This window comes from Mustela lutreola, chromosome 14 (genome assembly GCF_030435805.1).
Source record: "Mustela lutreola isolate mMusLut2 chromosome 14, mMusLut2.pri, whole genome shotgun sequence".
Lineage (NCBI taxonomy): Eukaryota > Metazoa > Chordata > Mammalia > Carnivora > Mustelidae > Mustela > Mustela lutreola.
The window spans coordinates 6553286-6574271 of record NC_081303.1 but is presented as its reverse complement, the minus strand read 5'-3'; the positions used below and the strand labels follow the sequence as shown (position 1 = coordinate 6574271).

The following is a 20986-nucleotide window of genomic DNA, read 5'->3' as shown; positions in this document are numbered from 1 at the left end:
GAATTTACACCAAAGGAAATAGACAAGATCAATCTGAAGATTGTCTCAAGAAGTAGTTTTAAATGTTTAAAGCAATAAAATATGTAAACATGAGAAAAGAGGAGGCATAATTATTTTTATAAATACACACCAGGAGTTTCATAGTGACACTTTATAATATTAATAAAGAGAATAGAAAAAAAATACTGCAAAATTTGCCAGAAAGCAAAGTAATTGAAGTCTGGTTGACATTATATTTATTTCTGGAAATATGGGATGTCAGAAGTCAGCAGAGTGAAACTGATCTCACAATTCTATCCTCATGGAGGAAGACGGTGGAGTAGAAGGTTCTATCCTCACGGAGGAAGACGGTGGGGTAGAAGGTTCTATCGTCACGGAGGAAGACGGTGGGGTAGAAGGTTCTATCGTCACGGAGGAAGACGGTGGGGTAGAAGGTTCTATCGTCACGGAGGAAGACGGTGGGGTAGAAGGTTCTATCGTCACGGAGGAAGACGGTGGGGTAGAAGGTTCTATCGTCACGGAGGAAGACGGTGGGGTAGAAGGTTCTATCGTCACGGAGGAAGACGGTGGGGTAGAAGGTTCTATCGTCACGGAGGAAGACGGTGGGGTAGAAGGTTCTATCGTCACGGAGGAAGACGGTGGGGTAGAAGGTTCTATCGTCACGGAGGAAGACGGTGGGGTAGAAGGTTCTATCGTCACGGAGGAAGACGGTGGGGTAGAAGGTTCTATCGTCACGGAGGAAGACGGTGGGGTAGAAGGTTCTATCGTCACGGAGGAAGACGGTGGGGTAGAAGGTTCTATCGTCACGGAGGAAGACGGTGGGGTAGAAGGTTCTATCGTCACGGAGGAAGACGGTGGGGTAGAAGGTTCTATCGTCACGGAGGAAGACGGTGGGGTAGAAGGTTCTATCGTCACGGAGGAAGACGGTGGGGTAGAAGGTTCTATCGTCACGGAGGAAGACGGTGGGGTAGAAGGTTCTATCGTCACGGAGGAAGACGGTGGGGTAGAAGGTTCTATCCTCACGGAGGAAGACGGTGGAGTAGAAGGTTCTATCCTCACGGAGGAAGACGGTGGAGTAGAAGGTTCTATCGTCACGGAGGAAGACGGTGGAGTAGAAGGACCCTACGCTCACCTCGTTCCATGAATACGACGAGGTAAAACTCATTCACATAACTGAGAAAATGGCCAGAACACAAGCAGAACAGACTCTCCATAGCTAAATGTAGAGAAGAAGCCACACCAAAGAGGGCAGGAAGGGTGGAGAGGAGGCGAGGAGGTAAATGAACCTGCAGGCCTTTTCTGGGGACGAGAAATGCCACTGGAGCATACAAGGGGGAAAACAGACCCTCACACCAGCCCCTCCAGGCATGGAGGGTCCCCATAACATTTGGCTCTGAAAACCAGAGGGGCATAATTTCATGAGTTCTTACGATTGCCAGGCTTTACCCCTTGAACTTTAAAGAATGGTTCAAGAATGGGAGAGCCAGAGGGTGAAAGAAAATGGAGTCCCTGCACTTAAAGCGACCGCACGACAAACTGCTCCAACGAGATACAGCACAGAAGCAGCAGTTTGAAAAAGAAGGCCGGAGGCATATGGGAGAGTGTTTCTTTACTGACCTTAGAGCCTGTGACAGAGGGGCAAGGAGCTTCGGGAGACTTCCACAGGAACAACAGAGCTGGTGGGTGCCACTCCTTTCCTCACCCCCAGCCTAAACACATGAACACCTGTGGGAACCAACGAAGTGTCAATACTCACTAGCTAACTCGCTAACACTACTGCCCCAGCCTCCTATTCTCCGGAAGACACGTCCCTGCCTGCCAGGCCTCAGCTCCAGGTCACCTCCCACACCAGACCTACACACACTTCGCTAACATCAGGTACCTCACTCCCACATCCTCAACAGACCTACCTCCAATATGCACTTGACCAGAGCCCATTCAAACCAGTGCCACAAGCCTGGCCATGTGCAAGCAGCCCCGACAGGGACCAGGACCACTCCAAAGTGACGCATGGCCCAGGAAGAGGGGCAGATAAACACACAAACCAATCCAACTCTGGCTGAAGCCGTGGGCTGGGGACACACAGATGATTCGAGTACAGCGCCCACCCATCAAAGAAAGCTTCTCAGGGGAAAACACAAGGGAGCGTGGCCTGCAGTTCAGTGCTACTCCATCTCTGGCAGAAACCTGGTCTGACTCAGGCTCAAGAAGGCCCCAGACCAGCCCACTACAACACAGGGACCAAACCCTGCCCACAACAGGCAAAGGAGCCATTGCAGATCACTGGGCTAAAGGCGACAGCAGTTCAGCCACAGTAGTAGGGCACATGCAACACATAGGAGACAGTCCTGAAGTGCCAGGTTCTGGTGAACAAGGAATATGGTGCTGAAGGGCACTATAAGACCCTTCCTTATAAAGCTGCTACTTTCAAGAGCAGATATAATACTTTCCCAACACAAAGAAACAGACAGAGTCAGATAAAATGAGGAGATAAAGGACTATATTCCAAATGAAAGAACAGAACAAAATCACAGCAATCTCCATCACCAAATGGAGATAAGTAATATGCCTGATAGAAATAAAGTAGTGATCATAAATATACTTACTGGGTTTGAGAAAAGAGTGGAGGGCATCAGTAAGACCCTTAACAAAGAAAGAAAACATAACAACAAAAAAATCAAAGATGAAGAACTCAATAAATGAAATTAAAAATATACTAGATGGAATAAATAGTAGACCAGAGGAAACAGAAAAACTGGACCAATGACCTAGAGGACAAAATAATGGAAAACAAATAAGCTGACGAGGAGAGAGGAAAAAATATAATAAAAAATATAATAGTCTTAGGGAACTTAGCAATAGCCCAAAGTATAATAACATTCATGTTATAAGGTCCCAGAAGAAGAGACAGAAAAGGGGGCAGAAAATTTATTTGAAGATATAATAGTTAAAAATTTTCTAAATCTAAATCTAGGAAAGAAAACAGAAGTCCATATCCATGAGAGAACGAGATTCCCCAACAAAATCAAATCAAGAGGGTCCACACCAGACCCATAGCAACTGAAACGGCAAAAAGTAGTGATAAAGAGAGAATTATAAAGCAGCATGAGGAAACAAAACAGTTACATACAAGGTAAACTCCAGAAGGCTATAAACTGATTTTTTTTTAGATTTTATTTATTTATTTGACAGAGAGAGAGAGAGCACACAAGTAGGCAGAATGGCAGGCAGAGGGAGAAGCAGGCTCCCCACTGAGCAGAGAGCCCGATGCAGGGCTTGATCCTGGGACCCCAGGATCATGACCTGAGCTGAAGAGAGATGCTTAACCAACTAAGCCCACCCAGGTGCCCCTACAGACTGGTTTTTACAGCAGAAACTTTGAACGCCAGGAGGGAGTGACATGATATATTCCAAGTGCTAAAAGGAAAAAAATGCAGCTAAGAATACTCTTCCCAGCAAGGTTATCATTCAGAATAGAAGGAGAGATAAAGAGTTTCCCAGAGAAAACGGAAATTAAAGGAATTCACTATCAATAACCAGCCTCTCAAGAAATGTTAAAGGGGATTCTTTGAGTGGAAAGACCATAAGCAGGAGTAAGAAAAATAAGAAGTACAAAAACAGTAAAATTAAGTTTATCTATAAAAGTCAGTCAAGGGATTCACAGAATGAAATGATGTAAAGTCTGACAATGTACCAAACCATGCAGGGGAGAGGAGTAAAGGAACTAAAGAATGGGTTCGAACTTCAGTGACCATCAACTTACTATAGACTGCTACATGCAGAAGATACAAACCTAATAGGAACCAAAAATCAAAAACCAGTAGGAGATCTGCCAAAAATAAAAAGAACGGAATCCAAGTGTATCAATAAAGAAAGCCAGCAAACCAGGGGAGAAGAGAGCAAGAGAAGAAAGAAACAAAGAAGCACTACAAAGACAGTCATAAAACAGGTAACAAAATGTCAATAAGATGTATCAATATGTAATGTATAAGTATGTGTATTTACTTTGAAAGTAATAGGACTAAATGCTCTAATCAAAAAGACACAGGGTTACTGAATGAATTAAAAAAGCAGACACGTCTATATGCATATAAGAGACCCATTGCACACCTAAAGACACTTGCAGGTTGGAAGTGAGGGATTAGAGAAAATTTATTATGCAAATGGATGTCAGAAGTCAGAGAACCAATACTTATATCAGACAATATAGACTTTAAAACAAAGAATGTAACAAGAATTTAAAAAATAAAGGTATATAATTATAAAGGGTAAAATCTAACAGGAATATCTAACCACTGTAAATATTTATGCACCCAACATGAAAGCACCGGAACACACAGAGCAGCTAGTAACAAACATGAATGATGTAATCAATAATAATACAATAATAGATCATCTAAACAGAAAATCAACAAGGTAATAGTGCTTAGAATGACACATTGGACTAGATGGATCTAACATATATTCAGAACAATCCACCCTGAACAGCAAAATACATACTCTTTTCAAATTCACATAAAACATCCTCTGGAATAGATCAGATATTGGGCCATGAAACCAGCCTCGACAATTTCAAGAGGGTTAAAATCATACCATGGATCTTTTCCAATGGTAATGCTATGAAACTAGGAATCAATCACAAGAAAAAATCTAGAAAGATCACAAATACATGAGGTTAAATAACATTCTACTAAGCAATGAATGGGCCAACCAAAAATTCAAAGAGAAAATTAAAAAAATATAGGGAGACAGATGAAAATGAAAATACAACAGTCCAAAATCTTTGGGATGCAGCAAAATCTGTTCTATGAGGGAATTACATAGCAATACAAGCCTACCTCATGAAGCAAGAAAATTTCAAGTAAACAACTTATCTTTACACCTAAAGGAACTAAAAAAGAAGAACACAATGCAAAGCCAGCAGAAGGAAAGAAATAATAAAGACTGGAGCAGAAATAAAACAAAATAGAAAGTTAAAATGTAGGAGAGATGAATGAAATCACTAGCTGGTTCTTTGAAAAGATTAAAAAAAAATTGATAAACCTTTGAGCGACTCATATTAAAAAGAAAACTCAAAATCAGAAACAAAAAGAGGACAGTCTCTCTGCTCCTCTGCTTTTGACAGACATCCAAATACTCTGGTGCAGTGCCAGCCAAATCCCTGAGACACAAAGGTGAAGTCAGAGGAAATGTATTTGGCCATGTTGAGCATCAAATGACCATGTTTGACTATACTTGGCCCATAAGGGCTGCTTTCCACACTGGCAGAGTGGATAATGTTGCCATCAATGACCCTTTCATTGACCTCAACTACATGGTCTACATATTCCACTATGATTCCACCCTTGGCAAATTCCATAACACAGAAAAGGCTGAAAATGGGAAACATCTTTCAATGGAAATCTCATCTCTATCTTTCAAGAGTGAGATCTCGCTGACATCATATGGGTTGATGCTGGTGCTGAGTACATTTTGGAGTCCACTGAGGTCTTCAGCACCATGGAGAAGGTTGGGGCTCACTTGAAGTGGGGGGTCAAGATGGTTATCATCCTTATCACCCCTTCTGCTGATGCCCCCACGTTTGTGATGGACATGAACCATGAGGTGTATGACAACTCCCACTAGACTGTCAACAATGCCTCCTGCATCACTAGCTGCTCGAGCCCTCTAGCCAACTTCATCCATAACAACTTTGGCATCATGGGGGGACTCATCACCACAGTCCATGGCATCACTACCATCCAGTAGACAGTGGATGGCCTCTTTCAGAAACTGTGGTGTGATGGCCAAGGGGCTGCCCAGAACATCAGCCCACCCTTGTATCTTTTGGTGCTGCCAAGGCTGTAGGCAAGGTCACCCCTGAGCTAAATAGAAGGCTCACTGGCATGGCCTTTAGTATCTCACCCAAGTGTCAGTTGTGGATCTGACCTGCCACCTGGAGAAAGCCGCCAAAGACAAAGATACAAGAAAATGGTGAAGCAAGCATCAAAGACCCCTTCAAAGTATCCTGGGCTACACTGAGGACCAGTTTGTCTCCTGTGACTTTAACAGTGACACCTACTCTTCCACCTTTTGATGCTGGAGCTGGCATTGCTCTCAATGACAACTTTGTCAAGCTCATTTCCTGGTATGACAGTGAATTTGGCTTCAGCAACTGAGTGGTGGACATTATGGTCCATATGGCCTCCAAGGAGTAAGAGCCCGGGGCCACCAGCCCCAGCAAAAGGAAGAGAGAGAGGCCCTCAGCTTTTGGGGAGCTCTTGCACCAACTCATCTCCCAACACACTGAGAATCTGCTGACCACAGTTCCCATCCCAGACACTCTGAAGAAGAGTAGGGACTTGGGGAGCCTTACTTTGTCATGTAGCATCAATAAAGTATACGGTACCCCCCAAAATGTAAGAGGAAATAACTGACATAACAGAAACACAAAGAATTATAAGAAAATATTAAGAAAAATGATATGCCAACAAATTGAATAACCTAGAAGAAAGGGAAAAATTCCTAGAAAGATATAACCTACCAAAACTGAAGCAGGAAAAAAAATAGAAAACTTGAGCAGACTGATTACCAGCAATAAAACTGAGAGTACTCAAAAACTCCCAACAAACAAAAGTCCAAAAGTCGAAAAAGTCCAGGGCAAGATGGCTTCATGAATAAATTCTAACAAACATTTAAGAAGCATTAATACCTATTCTTCTCAAACTATTCCAAAAAAAATAGAAAACAAAGCTTTCAAATACATTATCTGAGGTTATCATTACCTTGATGCCAGAACCAAAGATACCCACAAAAAAGAAATACAGTCCCTTATCGCTGATGAACACAGATGCAAAAATACTCAAGAAAATATTAGCAATCCAAATCTAACATATATAAAAATATATTTGCCATGATCAATGAGATTTGTTGCTGGGATGTAAAGATACTTCAATATTAACATATCAATCAATGTCATATATCATATTAACAGCAAAAAAAGGATAAAACCATACGATCATTTCATTAGATGCAGAAAAAGCATTTGACAAAAGCACTTGACAACAGTCATTCATGATAAAATACATTCAACAAAGCAAATTTAGAGGGAGGATATCTCAACATAATAAAAGCCATATATGAAAACCCCACAGTGAACATCATCCTCAGTGAAGAAAGCCTAAGACTTTTTCCCCTAAGGTCAGGAACAAGAGAAGGAAATTCATTTACCACTTTTCTTCCACACAGCACTAGAATTTCTAGCCACAGAAATCAGACAACAAAAAAAGAGATAAAAGGCATCCAAAATGGTTAGGAAGAAGTAAAATGTTCATTATTTGCACATGGCATCATACTCTATATATAAAACCCAAAAGACTCCAACAAAAAACTATAAACTGATGAATATGATGAACTAATGAACTGATAAATAGGCTTAATAAGGTTGCAGGATAGAAACCAATATATAGAAATATGTTGCATTTCTATACACTAATAATGAAATAGCAAAAAGATAAAGAAAGTAATAAAACAATCCCATTTACAAATCCACCAAAAATAAGATACATAGGAATAAACCTAACCAAATAGGTAAACAACCTGTATTCTGAAAACTGTAAAACACTGATGAAAGAAATTAAAGATGACAGAAATAAATGGAAAGACATCCTATGCTCATGGATCCAAAGAACAAATGTTGTCCAAAATCTCTGTATCATCCAAAGCAATCAACACATTTAATGCACTCCCTATCAGAATACCAGAGTATTTTTCACATAACTAGAATAAACAATCCTAAATTTTTTATGGAACCACAAAGACCCCAAGTAGCTAAAGCAGTCTTGAAAAAGAAGAACAAAACAGGGGGAATCATAGTCCTGGAATTGAAGTTATATTACAAAACTGTAGTAATCAAAACAGTATGGTACCAGCACAAGAATAGACATATAGATGAACAGAACCAAAAAGAGGCCCAGAAATAAACCCATGATTTTATGGTCAATTAACCTTCCATAAAAGAGGCAAGAATATGCAATGAGAAAAAGAAAATTCTCTTAAACAGTGTTGGGAAAATTGGACAGCTATATGCAAAAGAATGAAAATACATCACTTATTTATACCATTAAAAAAAAATTCAAAATGGATTAAAGACCTAAATGTGAGACATGAAACCACTATGATTTCTACCATAATAACTTTTTTAAAAAGATTTTGTTTATTTGACAGAGATTACAAGTAGGCAGAGAAACAGGCGGGGGTGGGGGGGCGGGAAGCAGACTCCCTGCTGAACAGAGAGCCCAATGTGGGCTTGATCCCAGGATCCTGGGATCATGACCTGAGCCGAAGGCAGAGGCTTTAACCCACTGAGCCACCCAGGCGCCCCAACTGACCATAATATTTTTAAATACATCTCCTCAAGGAAAGGAAACGAAAGCAACATAAACCATTGGAACCACATCAAAATAAAAAGCTTCTGCACAGCAAAGGATATGATCCGCAAAACTAAAAGGCAACATACAGAATGAGAAAAGATACTTGCAAATGAAATACCACATAAGGGTTAGTGTGAAAAATATATAAAGAACTTATTCAACTCAACACAAAAAAAATTTTTTTTTTCATTTAAAAAATGGGCAAAAGACATGAAGACTTTTCTCCAAAGAAGACATTCAGATGGTCAACAGACACATGAAAAGATGTTCAACATTACTTATCATCATGGAAATGTAAATCAAAAGCACAATGAGGTATTATCACCTCACACCTGTCAAAATAGCTAAAATAAAACACAAGACAACAAGTATTGACAAGGATATGGAGAAAAAGGAACCTTCACGTACTGTTAGTGGGAATGCAAAATGATACAACTTCTGTGGAAAATAGTATAGTTTCCTCAAAAGCTAATAGAACTATCCTATGATCCCATACTATTTACCCAAAGAATACAAAAACACTAATTGGAAAAGATAATGCAGCCCTATGTTTATTGCAGTACTTACAATAGCCAAATTGTGGAAGAGCCTAAGTGCTCATCAATGGATAAATGGATGTAGAAGATATGTTATAATAAAGAAGATATATATATATATATATATATATATATATTCTTTATATATATATGTATACATATACATACACAGTGGAATATTATTCAGCCACCAAAAAGAATGAAATCTTGTCATTTTGCAAGAACGTGGACGGATCTACTGAGTATAATGCTAAGTGAAATCAATGAGTCAAAGAAAGGCAAATACCGTAAGATTTCACTTACATATGGAGTTTAAGGAACAAAACAAATGAATGAAGAAGAAAGAGACAAACAGACTCAACCATAGAGAAGATACCAATTGTTTCTATAAGGGAAGTGGGTGGGAAGATGGGTGATATAGGTGATGGGGAATAAGGAGTACACTTATGATGAATTCTGAGTAATGTATGGAATTTTTGAATCTCTCTATTATACACATGAAACTAACATAACACTGAATGTTAACTATACTGGAATTAAAATGTTATAATAGACAAGAAAAAAAAAAAAGAAATCTATATCCAACCAAAGAGCCATCCAAGGGTGTCAATTACCAAAAACTTCAGACAAGTCATCTTTTAGACTGTTTGCCTTAATATTTGACAGAACCAGCAAAGAATGTACTCTATCAAAAGACAAAAAAAAAAAAAAGTCTAAGTAATATATGTGGATAGAAGAATGAATGATAAGCAAATAAATTAGTAAAAAAAATTAGTACATTAAATGCATATGTTCTATAAACAATAAACACAAAATAATATGTTTAGTTACAAGTTTGGAAGCAAAATTAGACGATGAAAGTGGAAGAGAGGAAAATAAAATATTTCAACTTTTATTTGTGCAGATGATTAAAGTATAGATTAGCTTTCTATACAGCTAGAAAATGCACTTTAAATTTTAATAACTACATTTATACAATATAGAATATAAATATAGAAATGAAAAATCAACTTCTTATACATATAAGAGGGAAACAAAGAAAACTAGACCTACAAACTGGAAATAAGAATGGAGAAGGGAAACAGACTGTATCAAATAACAAACACAGAAGATAGCTATAGAGTAGGAGGATCCTAAGCTTACCTTGTTCTATGAACACAACTAGATAATTATCAAATCATCCTAAATACCCCAGAAATCAACTTGAAGACTGACAGGACAAACTCCACAACTAAAACTGGTAAAGAAGACACATTGAAGAAGGTAGAAGTGCAGAGGTATGGTTAGGGAAGAAATAGATCCAGGTTGCTTTGGAGAAAAGGAAGTCATGATTGTGGAGATGGGCAAGAAAGAGGGGAGGGGTGCCTGGGTGGCTCAGTGGGTTAAAGCCTCTGCCTTCGGCTCAGGTCATGGTCTCAGGGTCTGGGATCAAGCCTCACATTGGGCTCTCTGCTCAGCAGGGAGCCTGCCTCCCCCTCTCTCTCTGCCTGCCTCTCTGCCTATCTGTGATCTGTCAAATAAATAAATAAAATCTTTTTAAAAAAAAAAGAAAGAAAGAAAGAGGGGAGTACACAGGGGAATGCACAAACAGAATGCTTCCCCATAACCATTGGCTTAAAAGTGGGGCCTGGATTTTTTGAGTTCTTGCAAACAGGGAGGCTTAAAGCCTGAAGGTTTAGGTGTCAGCAGTCTGGAATCCAGGAGAGTTCTTGGAGAGAGGCAGGCAAAGAACCTGGTGACACAGTCTGGAAACAGTGATCACAAGAGCATCTGGGGCACACAGTAGGGAGAACATCTGTTCTTCTTGGAGCATGTCCCAGAAAGTAGCATTCAGGGAGAGACCCTTCTGGGAACAAAGTAGTTAGCCAGTGCCATTTCACTCCCCCATACCTCATCAATAAGCATGGGCCCACCTGTGGTTAACTAGTACAGCACCCACATAGGCTGCCTAACTTAATTACATGGAGCCCCAGACTGCTACAGGCAGATGGAACTGCCTTTTCAATAAAGCTGGCCTGAGTTCTGCCACAGAGGGCCCCTACCCCAGAAGACCACCAGAAACCCCTCCCCACACTATGTCTCCTGACCAGAGAGTTCTGCAGGACTTCACTACTAGTAAAAGTAGTATCAGTTCTCATTTAACAATCAGACCAGAGCACACCTAGTTAAAACTTGCCACACTCTGACCAAGGTCAAAACACTGCCCACTGCAGACAAGGAGAGACACTACTCTACAGACAACTGGCCAAAACCCACCAGCAGGGCACATGCAGCAGATGGCAGAGACACTCCCTGAGGCACCTGGTCCCAGACACTATATGGGCTCTTATTCTTGAAGCTTCTTCATGAAGCTACGCTCAGGAGCAGGACACAGAGAAAAAGGCAAAGACTTAGGCAAAATGCCAAAACAGAGGAATTCAACCCAAATGAAAGAACAAGATAAGGCCATAGCTAGAGATCTAAGCAAAACAGATATAAGTAACAAACCTGTTGGAGAATTTAAAGCAACAATCATAATGATACTCTATGGCCTCAAAAACAAAGAATGAAAGACATCAGGGAAATCCTTACCATAGAGATAGTAGATTGAGAAAAGAAACAGTCAGAAATGAAGAATGCAATAACTGATTTTGGAAACAGGCTTGATGCAATAAACTTCAGCTGGAGAAAGCAGAGGAATGAATTAGGGATATAGAAGACAAAAAAAAAAAAAAAAAAGAAAACCCAGAAAACAATGAAACTGAACAGAAGAGAAAAAGAAGAATTATGGAACATGAAAATAGACAGGGAACTCAGTGACTCCATTAAACATAATCATATTCATATTACAAGAGAACCAGAAGAAAAAAGGAGAGAAGGGGGGCAGAAAATTTATTTAAGGAAATAGTAGCTGAAAACTTCCTTAATCTTGGAAAGGAAACAAACATCAAGATACAGAAGACGCAAAGAACTCCCATCAAAGTCAAAAAAGTAGGTCAAGACCAAGATATATTGTAATTAAATTTGCAAAATATACTGATAAAGAGGGGCACCTGGGTGGCTCAGTGGGTTAAAGCCTCTGCCTTCGGCTCGGGTCATGGTCTTGGGATCCTGGGATCGAGCCCCGCATCGGGCTCTCTGCTCAGCAGGGAGCTTGCTTCCTCCTCTCTCTCTGCCTGCCTCTCTGCCTAAACGTGATCTCTCTCTGTCAAATAAATAAATTAAATATTTTAAATATATATATATATACTGATAAAGAAAAAAATCTTAAAAGCAGTTAAGACAAGAGCAGTTCTTAACTTACAAGAGAGGACCCATAAGGCTACCTCAGATTTCTCAACAGAAACTTGGCAAGCCAGAAGACGGTGGCATGATATAGTCAAAGCTCTGAATGGAAAAAATCTGCAGCCAAGAATGCTCTACCCAGCAGGGCTATCATTCAGAATAGAACGAGGGTAAAGAGTTTCCCAGACAACAAAAACTAAAGAAGTTTATGACCACTAAAGCTGCCCTGGAAAAAATATTAAGGGGAACTCTTTGAGTGGAAAGTAAAGAGCAAAAGTGACAAAGACAAGAAAGGATCAGAGAAAACCTCCAGGAACAACAATAAGTAATAAAATGACACTAAATATATATCTATCAATAATTAATCTCAATGTAAATGGACTTAATGTTCCACTCAAAAGACACAGGTTGACAGAATGGATAAAAAAACAAGACCCAGGGCACCTGGGTGGCTCTGCCTTCGGCTCAGGTCATGATCTCAGGGTCTTGGGATCAAACTCCACATCAGGCTCTCTGCTCAGCGGGGGCCTGCTTCCCCATCTCTCTACCTGCTTCTCTGCCTACTTGTGATCTCTCTGTGTTAAATAAATAAATAAAAGCTTTAAAAGAAACCCCCCCCAAACAAGACCCATCTATATGCTGCCTCTAAGAAACTCATTTCAGATTTGAAGACACCTGCAGACTGAAAGTGAAGAAGTGGGAAACACTTATGCAAATGGATGCCAAAAGAAAGCCAGAGAAGCAACAGTTATATTGAAAAAAATTAGACTTTAAAACAAAGAATGTAACAAGAGATGAAGAAGAGAGCCATATCATAATAAAGAGGCCAATCCAACAAGAAGATCTAACAATTGTAAATATTTATGCATCAACATGAGAGCTCCCAACTGTATAAAAAAATTAACATAAAGGAAATAATTGATAATAATATAATAATTATAAGTGGGATGTTAAAGTCCTCACATCAATGGACAGACCATCTATGCAGAAAATCAGTAGGTAAACAGTGGCTTTGAATGGCACACTGAGCCACATGGACTTAACAGATATATTCAAACAGTTCATCCTAAAACAGCAGAACATACATTCTTTTCAAATGCACATGGGACAATCTCCAGAACTGATCATATACTGGTCACAAATCAGGCCTCAACAAATACAAAAAGACTGTGATCATACCATGCACCTTTTCTGACCACAACACTATGAAACTTGAAGTCAACAAGAAAAAATTGGAAAGACCCCAAATACATGGAGATTAAACAACATGCCCCTAAACAATGAATGGATCAACCAGGAAATCAAAGAAGAAATTTAAAAATATGGAAACAAATGAAAATGAAAACACGACAGGCCAAAACCTTTGGGATGCAGCAAAAGTGGTCTTAAGAGGGAAGTATATAGCAATACAGGCCTACCTTAAAAAGCAAGAAAGATTTCAAATAAACAACCTAACCTTACACATAAATAGGCCAAAAAATAATAACAAACAAAACCCAAAACAAGCAGAAGGAAGGAAATAATAAAGCTAGTGATACATTACATAAATAAAAGAAAGGATAAAGACTCCATGATTGGGGCACCTGGGTGGCTCAGTGGGTTAAGCCGCTGAGGTCATGATCAGGTCATGATCTCAGGGTCCTGGGATCGAGTCCCACATTGGCCTCTCTGCTCAGCAGGGAGTCTGCTTCTCTCTCTCTCCCTCTCTCTCTCTCTCTGCCTGCCTCTCCGTCTACTTGTGATTTCTCTCTGTCAAATAAATAAATAAAATCTTAAAAAAAAAAAAAGACTCCATGATTACTCAATCGACAGAAAAACCATTTGACATGAAGGTACAATATCCATTCATGATAAAAAATAAATCCTCAACTGGGGCGCCTGGGTGGCTCAGTGGGTTAAAGCCTCTGCCTTCGGCTCAGGTCATGATCCCAGGGTCCTGGGATCGAGCCCCACATTGGGCTCTCTGCTCAGCGGGGAGCCTGCTTCCTCCTCTCTCTCTCTGCCTGCCTCTCTGCCTACTTGTGATCTCTGTCAAATAAATAAAATCTTTTTAAAAATAAATAAATAAATAAAAAATAAATCCTCAACAAAGTGGGTTTTGAGGGAACACACCACAGCATAATAAAGGCCACATATGAAAAACCCACAGCTAACATCATCCTCAATGGGGAAAAATGGAGATCTTTTCCTCTATGGTAAGGAACAAGACAGGGATGTCCACTTTCACCACTTTATTCAATATAGTACTGAAGTCCTAGGCATAGCAATCAGAAAAGAAGAAATAAAAAGCATCCAAATTGGTAAGAAAGAAGAGCAACTTTCACTATTTGCAGATGACATGATACCATATATATAAAACCCAAAAAACTCCACCAAAAAACTTCTAGAATTGATACATGAATTCAGCAAAGTCACAGGATACAAAAATCAACATAGGGAACCTACTGCATTTCTATACACCAGTAATTAAACAGCAGAAAGAGAAATTAAGGAATCAATCCCATTTACAAATGCACCAAAAATAAGAAGATGCCTGGGAATAAACCTAACCAAAGAGGTAAAAGACTTGTAATCTGAAAACTATAAAACACTGCTGAAAGGAACTGAAGGTAACATCCCACACTCGTGGATCCAAAGAACAAATATCGTTAAAATATCTATACTACTGAAAGCTGACTACATATTAAATGCAATCCTAATCAAAACACCAACAGCATTTTTTCACAGAGCATTTCCTAACATTTCTACAGAACTCCGACAGATCCCAAACAGCCAAACAACCTTGGGGGCTGGGGGGAAAAGCAAAGCTGGAGGTATCACAATCTGGACTTCAAGTTATATTACAAAGGAGTACCAGCATAAAAATAGGCACAGAGATCAAGAGAACAGAATAGAAAACTCCGAAATAAACCCACAATTGTATGGTCAATTAATCTTTGATAAACCAAGAAAAAAATATACAATGGGGAAAAGAGTGTCTCTTCAATAAAAAAGGTTGAAAAAACTGAACAACATGCAGAAGATGAAACTGGACCACATTCTTACATCATACAGAAAATGAAGCCAAATGAATTAAAATCCTAAATGTGAGACACGAAACCATTAAAATCCTAGGGGAGAACAGGCAGTAACCTCTCTGACTTCAGTCATAGCAACTTCTTACTAGATAGGTCTCCTGAGGCAAGGGAAACACAAATGAAGATAAATTTGGGAATTCATCAAAATAAAAAGCTGCTTCACAGCAAAATAAACAATTAGCAAAATTAAAGGACCACCTACAGAATGGGAGAGGATATTTGCAAATGAATATCTGATGTGGGGGAGTAGGGAAGATGGTGGAGGAGTAGAAGACCTAAATTTCATCTGGTCCTAGGAATTCAGCTAGATTGTTATCAAAGTACTCTGAACACCTGCAAAATTCACCAGAGATCTGAGAAAAGAATTGCTGCAATTCTATAAATAGAAAAGCGACCATTTTTTGCAAGATAGGAGGTAGGAGGATATGACTGCACAATATTTTGGAAGATAAACTGTGCAGGGGGGAGAGAACCAGCTTAAGGAGGCTACCAGAGAGTATTATAAACAGTGGAGCACAGAACTGGAACTGTTAGAAGTCTGCTCCAGTGGGAGACTTGCCAGTACCATGCTGATGGTGAAACGTGCTCAGGTGGTGAAGTGGAGGCAGAATCCCAGGTGGAACCGTGTGGTTGCAGGATCACCAGGGTCACAAAAAGAACAGGGAGGGGTGCCTGAGTGAGGCAGAGTTCCCGAGCATCAGAGCAGGGAAGCTGGCTGCAAACAGTAAGTCTAGGCACTGGCTTTCTGCTCAGTGTTGCCGTAACAGGCAAACTGCTGCACTGGATGACCCCTCTCCGTGCAGGGTCCGTAAAAGGCAGAAGTGCAGCAAGAGCCCCCTCTCTCTGCAGGGAGGAATGGCCTGGACCCATGCCACAGGAGTCTGTGAAGTTTGAAGACTCAAAACGGGGTCGTGTGACTGCGATAAAAACTTTCAGTCACAGGCTGGGTGATCACAGAGTTCAGCAAAACCAGGGAATCAATCCCATTTACAATTGTGCCAAAATCCATAGGATGCCTAGGAATAAACATAACCAAAGAGATAAACAATCTGTACTTTGAAAACTATAGAATACTTATGAAAGAAATTGAGGAAAACACAAAGAAATGGAAAAATGTTGCATGCTCGTCGGCTGGAAGAATAAATATTGTGAAAATGCCTATGGTGCCAGCTCAAACTCCACATTCAATGCCATCCCTGCCAGCATACCGTCAGCATTTTTCACAGAGCTGGAATAAGCAGTCCTAGAATTTCTATAGAGCCAGAAAAGACCCTGGCCCAAAAGGAATGTTGAAAAAGAAAACCAAAGCTGGTGGCATCACAAGTCCAGACTTCCAGCTATATTACAAAGCTGTAGTAATCAAGACAGCATGATACTAGTACAAAAACAGGCCTACAGATCAATGGAACAGAATAGAGAACCCAGAAATTGACCCAAAACTCTATGGTCACCTAATCTTCAACAAAGAAGGAAAGAATATCAAAGGGAAAAGACAGTCTCTTCAATAAGTGATGTTGGGAAAATGGAACAGCCACATGAAGAAGAATGAAACTGGACTGCTTTTTTGTTTGTTTGCTTGTTTACACCATACCCAAAGATAAACTCAAAATGGATGAAAGACCTAAATGTGATATAGGAATCACCAAAATCCTAGAGGAGAACACAGGTAGCAACCTCTTCCATGCAGAGCACTACAACTTCTTGCAAAACATGTCTCTAAAGCCAGGGAAACAAAAGCAAAAATTAACTATTGGGACTTCGTCAAGATAAAAAGCTTTTGCACAACAAAGGAAGAAATCAACAAAACTAAAAGCAACCCACAATATGGAAGAAGATATTTGCAAGGGTTTTATCAGATAAAGGACAAAATCTATAGAGAACTTATCAAACTCAACTTCCAAAAAAACCAAAAAATCCAGTCAAGAAATGGGCAGAAGATACCAACAGGCATTCTCCAAAGACGACATACAGATGGCTAACAGACACATGAAAAAAAGCTGAACATCACTGGGAATCATGGAAATACAACTCAAAACCACAAGGAAATCCCACCTCACACCAGTCAGAAAGGCTAAAATTACCAAGTCAGGAAACAACAAATATTGGCATAGACGCAGAGAAAAGGAAACCATCCTACACTGTTGGTGGGAATGCAAGCTGGTGCAGCCACTCCAGAAAATAGTACGGAAGTTCCTCAAAAAATTAAAAATAGGGTTACCCTATGGCCCAGTAATTGCACTACCAGGTATTTGTCCAAGGAAATAAACACAGTGATTCTAAGAGGCACCTGTACCCCAAGGTTTATAGCAGCAATGTCTACAATAGCCAAAGTATGGAAATAGCTCAGATGTCCATGGGAAGATGAATGAATAAAGAAGAGGAGGTGTGTGTATGTGTGTATCAGCCATCAAAAAAAAAAGAAAACAAAACTCACCATTTGCAATGACATGGATGGAACTAGAGGTTATTATGCTAAGCAAAATAAGTCAATCAGAGAAAAACAATTATCATATGATATCACTCATATGTGGAATTGAAGAAACAGAACAGATGAATGTAAGGGAAGGGAGAGAAAAATAAGATGAAATCAGAGAGGGAGACAAACCATAAAAGACTCTTAACTATAGGAAACAAACAGAAGGTTGCTGGAGAGGAAGTGGGTGGGGAGATGGGGTAACTAGGTGATGGGCCTTCAGGAGCGCACTTGATGTAAAGAGCACTGGGTGTTCTATGCAAGTGATGAACCACTAAACTGCACCTCTGAAACTAATAAGGCACTATATGTCAATTAATTAATTTAAAGAAAAGAAAATTTAAAAAAGAAAAGAAATAAATGAAAGCTCAATCAAAACCTAAATAGAATTATTTGTGGAAAATTTCAAATAGACTCTAAATTTATATGGAAGGGTATATGTGCAAAATAAATGGAACAAAAATTAAAATGAAGAAAGTAAGTCCACTTATTTTACCACTTAGCAAGAATCTTTAAAAAGCTATAGTAATTTTAGAGTAGCAAAATTAGCTTAGGCATAGAATAGATAAAGGCAACAAAAAAGAGCCCACATACAGACAGAAGTATGCATATGCGATAGAGGAGCATCGGAGATCGGGGGTGGGGAGATGTGGACTATTAAACACATGTTACTGAAACATATCTCTATGGAAAAAATAAACTCATGAAATACAAAATAATGTCCAGATAAATAAAAAATATAAGACTAAACAAGTGAATTAATTAAAAAGAAGACTAATTTAGGACCTTAGGTTAGAAAAATATTAAATCAGCCCAGAATATGAAAAATAAAACATAAAAACATTAGCAAATGTGTCTATATTAGAATTTAAAACTTCTACTTATTCAGAAATTGCATATAACAAGACAAAACAAACAATATAGAAGTAGGACACATATAATACTTTTAAGACTGTATACCAAGAGAACTCCCAAAATGCAAGAAAACAACAAAAATCTTGTGCAAATATATCAATAGGCAATTCACAGAAACCAAATGGCCAATGGGGATATAAAAAGATGACAAAAGTCATTATAATCTGGCTCAGTCCTTTAAGCGTCAGACTTCGGCTCAGATCATGATCTCGGAGTCCTGGGAATGAGGCCCACTTCAGGCTCCCTGCTCAGGAGTGTGCTTCTCCCTCTCCCTCTGCTCCCCCGGTTCCACTTGTTCGCTCTCTTTCTCTAATATATAAAATCTTTTTTAAAAAGTCATTGTAATCAGGAAAGTGTAAATTAATGATAATTATTTGTCATCTTTCAGATAGGCCTATATTTAAAGATCAAACAGTGTGAAATATTAGAGAATGAAAAAAACGACATTCTCCAATACCTCCCTGGTGGGAGTAAAAACCATTACAACTGGAAGGCATTTTAGTTGTATCTGCTAAATGTGAAAATGCACATAGTCAGTCTCTCAGCAATTCTACGTTCAGGTCTCTGGGTTAAAGAAATACATATGGATAAGGAGACAGAGACAAAGGTGAGTATTGCACAGACTTTATTATAGAAAAAATAAAGTAAGCACACAATGCAATAGGGAAATAATGAAATAAAATGAAATGCCATGGATTATTATTCAGTCATTATAAGAATGAATTATGTCCATATTTACCAATATAGAAAATTCTCAAAAATAATGTTGCATATAAGTGAGCTGTTAGGGGTGTCTGGGTGGCTCAGTGGGTTAAAGCCTCTGCCTTTGGCTCCGGTCATGATCCCAGGGTCCTGGGATGGAGCCCCGCATCAGGCTCTCTGCTCAGTGGGGAGCCTGCTTCCTCCTCTCTGCCTGTCAAATTTTTTATTAAAAAATACTAATGTGATCTGTCTGTCAAATAAATAATTAATAAAAAATCTTTTTTTAAAAAGTAAGCTGTTAAATAATGTGTACAATTTTATATTTTTAAAATGGGGAAAAAAGCACTTTCTGTGTGTGTGTTTGTGTGTGGTGTATACAAGTGCATAGGAACATTCTGATAAAGCAATTGTCTCTACTTGGAGAGTGAATCAATATGGATCATGACAGAGGTCAAGGACAAGATGGAAGTTTACTCCTTTTTTTTAAAGATTTTATTTATTTGAGAGAGAGAGAGAGAGAGAGAGACTCTGAGCAGGGGGGAGGATCAGAGGGAGAGGGAGAAGCAGACTCCCCACTGTGCAGGGAGCTGGATGTGGGACTCCATCCCAGGACCCTAGGGTCATGAACCTGAGCTGAAGGCAAATACTTACCTGACTGAGCCATCCAGGCACCCTAGAAATTTACTTCTAAATGGGAGAAATATTATTTTCAAAGAAGTGATTGTATATAACTCGTGCTTTATATGTAGTTATAGTTTAAATACACATATATAACTATATGTAAAAGTTATATATAACTTTTTTTAACCTGAAGGGGGGGAATAAACCAGAAGTAAATCTGCCAAAAACTTAATGCTGGTTAATTCCAGTTTGTGGTACTGTGGATGAGTTTTCTAGTATTTCTTTTGAAATGTATTCCCCTTTTCCCTACTCTAGTAAAAGTGAAGTTGCTCAGGTTAAAAATACATAATTACTACAATTTACTGGTTTAAAATAATTTACAAATTTTTTCATGCCTGAAAGATTAAAATGTCTCTAAGTTCTGTCCTAAATAAAAAGTCTGAATTACCAAAAAGTTCCATTTACTTTGGACTCTTCTTTTCTGACATATGTTTCCACTAAAGAAGATCAAGTCGGGCACGACTGTTAAAGTACTCAAATACATTGCATTTCAGATGAGTTATAAGAATGAAAAGGCAGAACTGTTTACTACTCATAAATATCATTTATCAGCTGTTACAAGAAGAAAGTTGGTATTTTCAAAGGGGTTGTGGGGTGGGAATAGAGGAAATTATCTATAAAATGTACTCTCTATAGAGGAACAAATTAACCTAGGAGAGATAAGGGAAGATTGTGTCCTGAAGTTTCTTCACTCCATTTACAGGCACTTAAGTACTTCATATAGTGAATGTTCGTGCAGTCTAACACCCGTTTCTTGGGTTCTTGCTGTAAAAGATGAGTGATAAACTAATTGTGGAACCAACACAGCTGCTTACAGGCTTCACGGGCTTGGTGTATCCAACTGTGGACTAGTCTCAGGGATGCTGTGTCAGCTGAGAGTAATCTACAGCCTTCTCAGTTTCTGGGTGGTTTTTGCCTGAGACGTGA

At 39.1% G+C, this 20986-nt stretch overlaps 1 pseudogene; it reads left to right on the top strand.

Annotated features, from left to right (window-relative positions):
• The first annotated feature begins 5221 nt into the window (after positions 1 to 5221).
• Positions 5222 to 5977, top strand: LOC131815213 (glyceraldehyde-3-phosphate dehydrogenase-like; annotated as a pseudogene).
• Positions 5978 to 20986: the final 15009 nt, after the last annotated feature.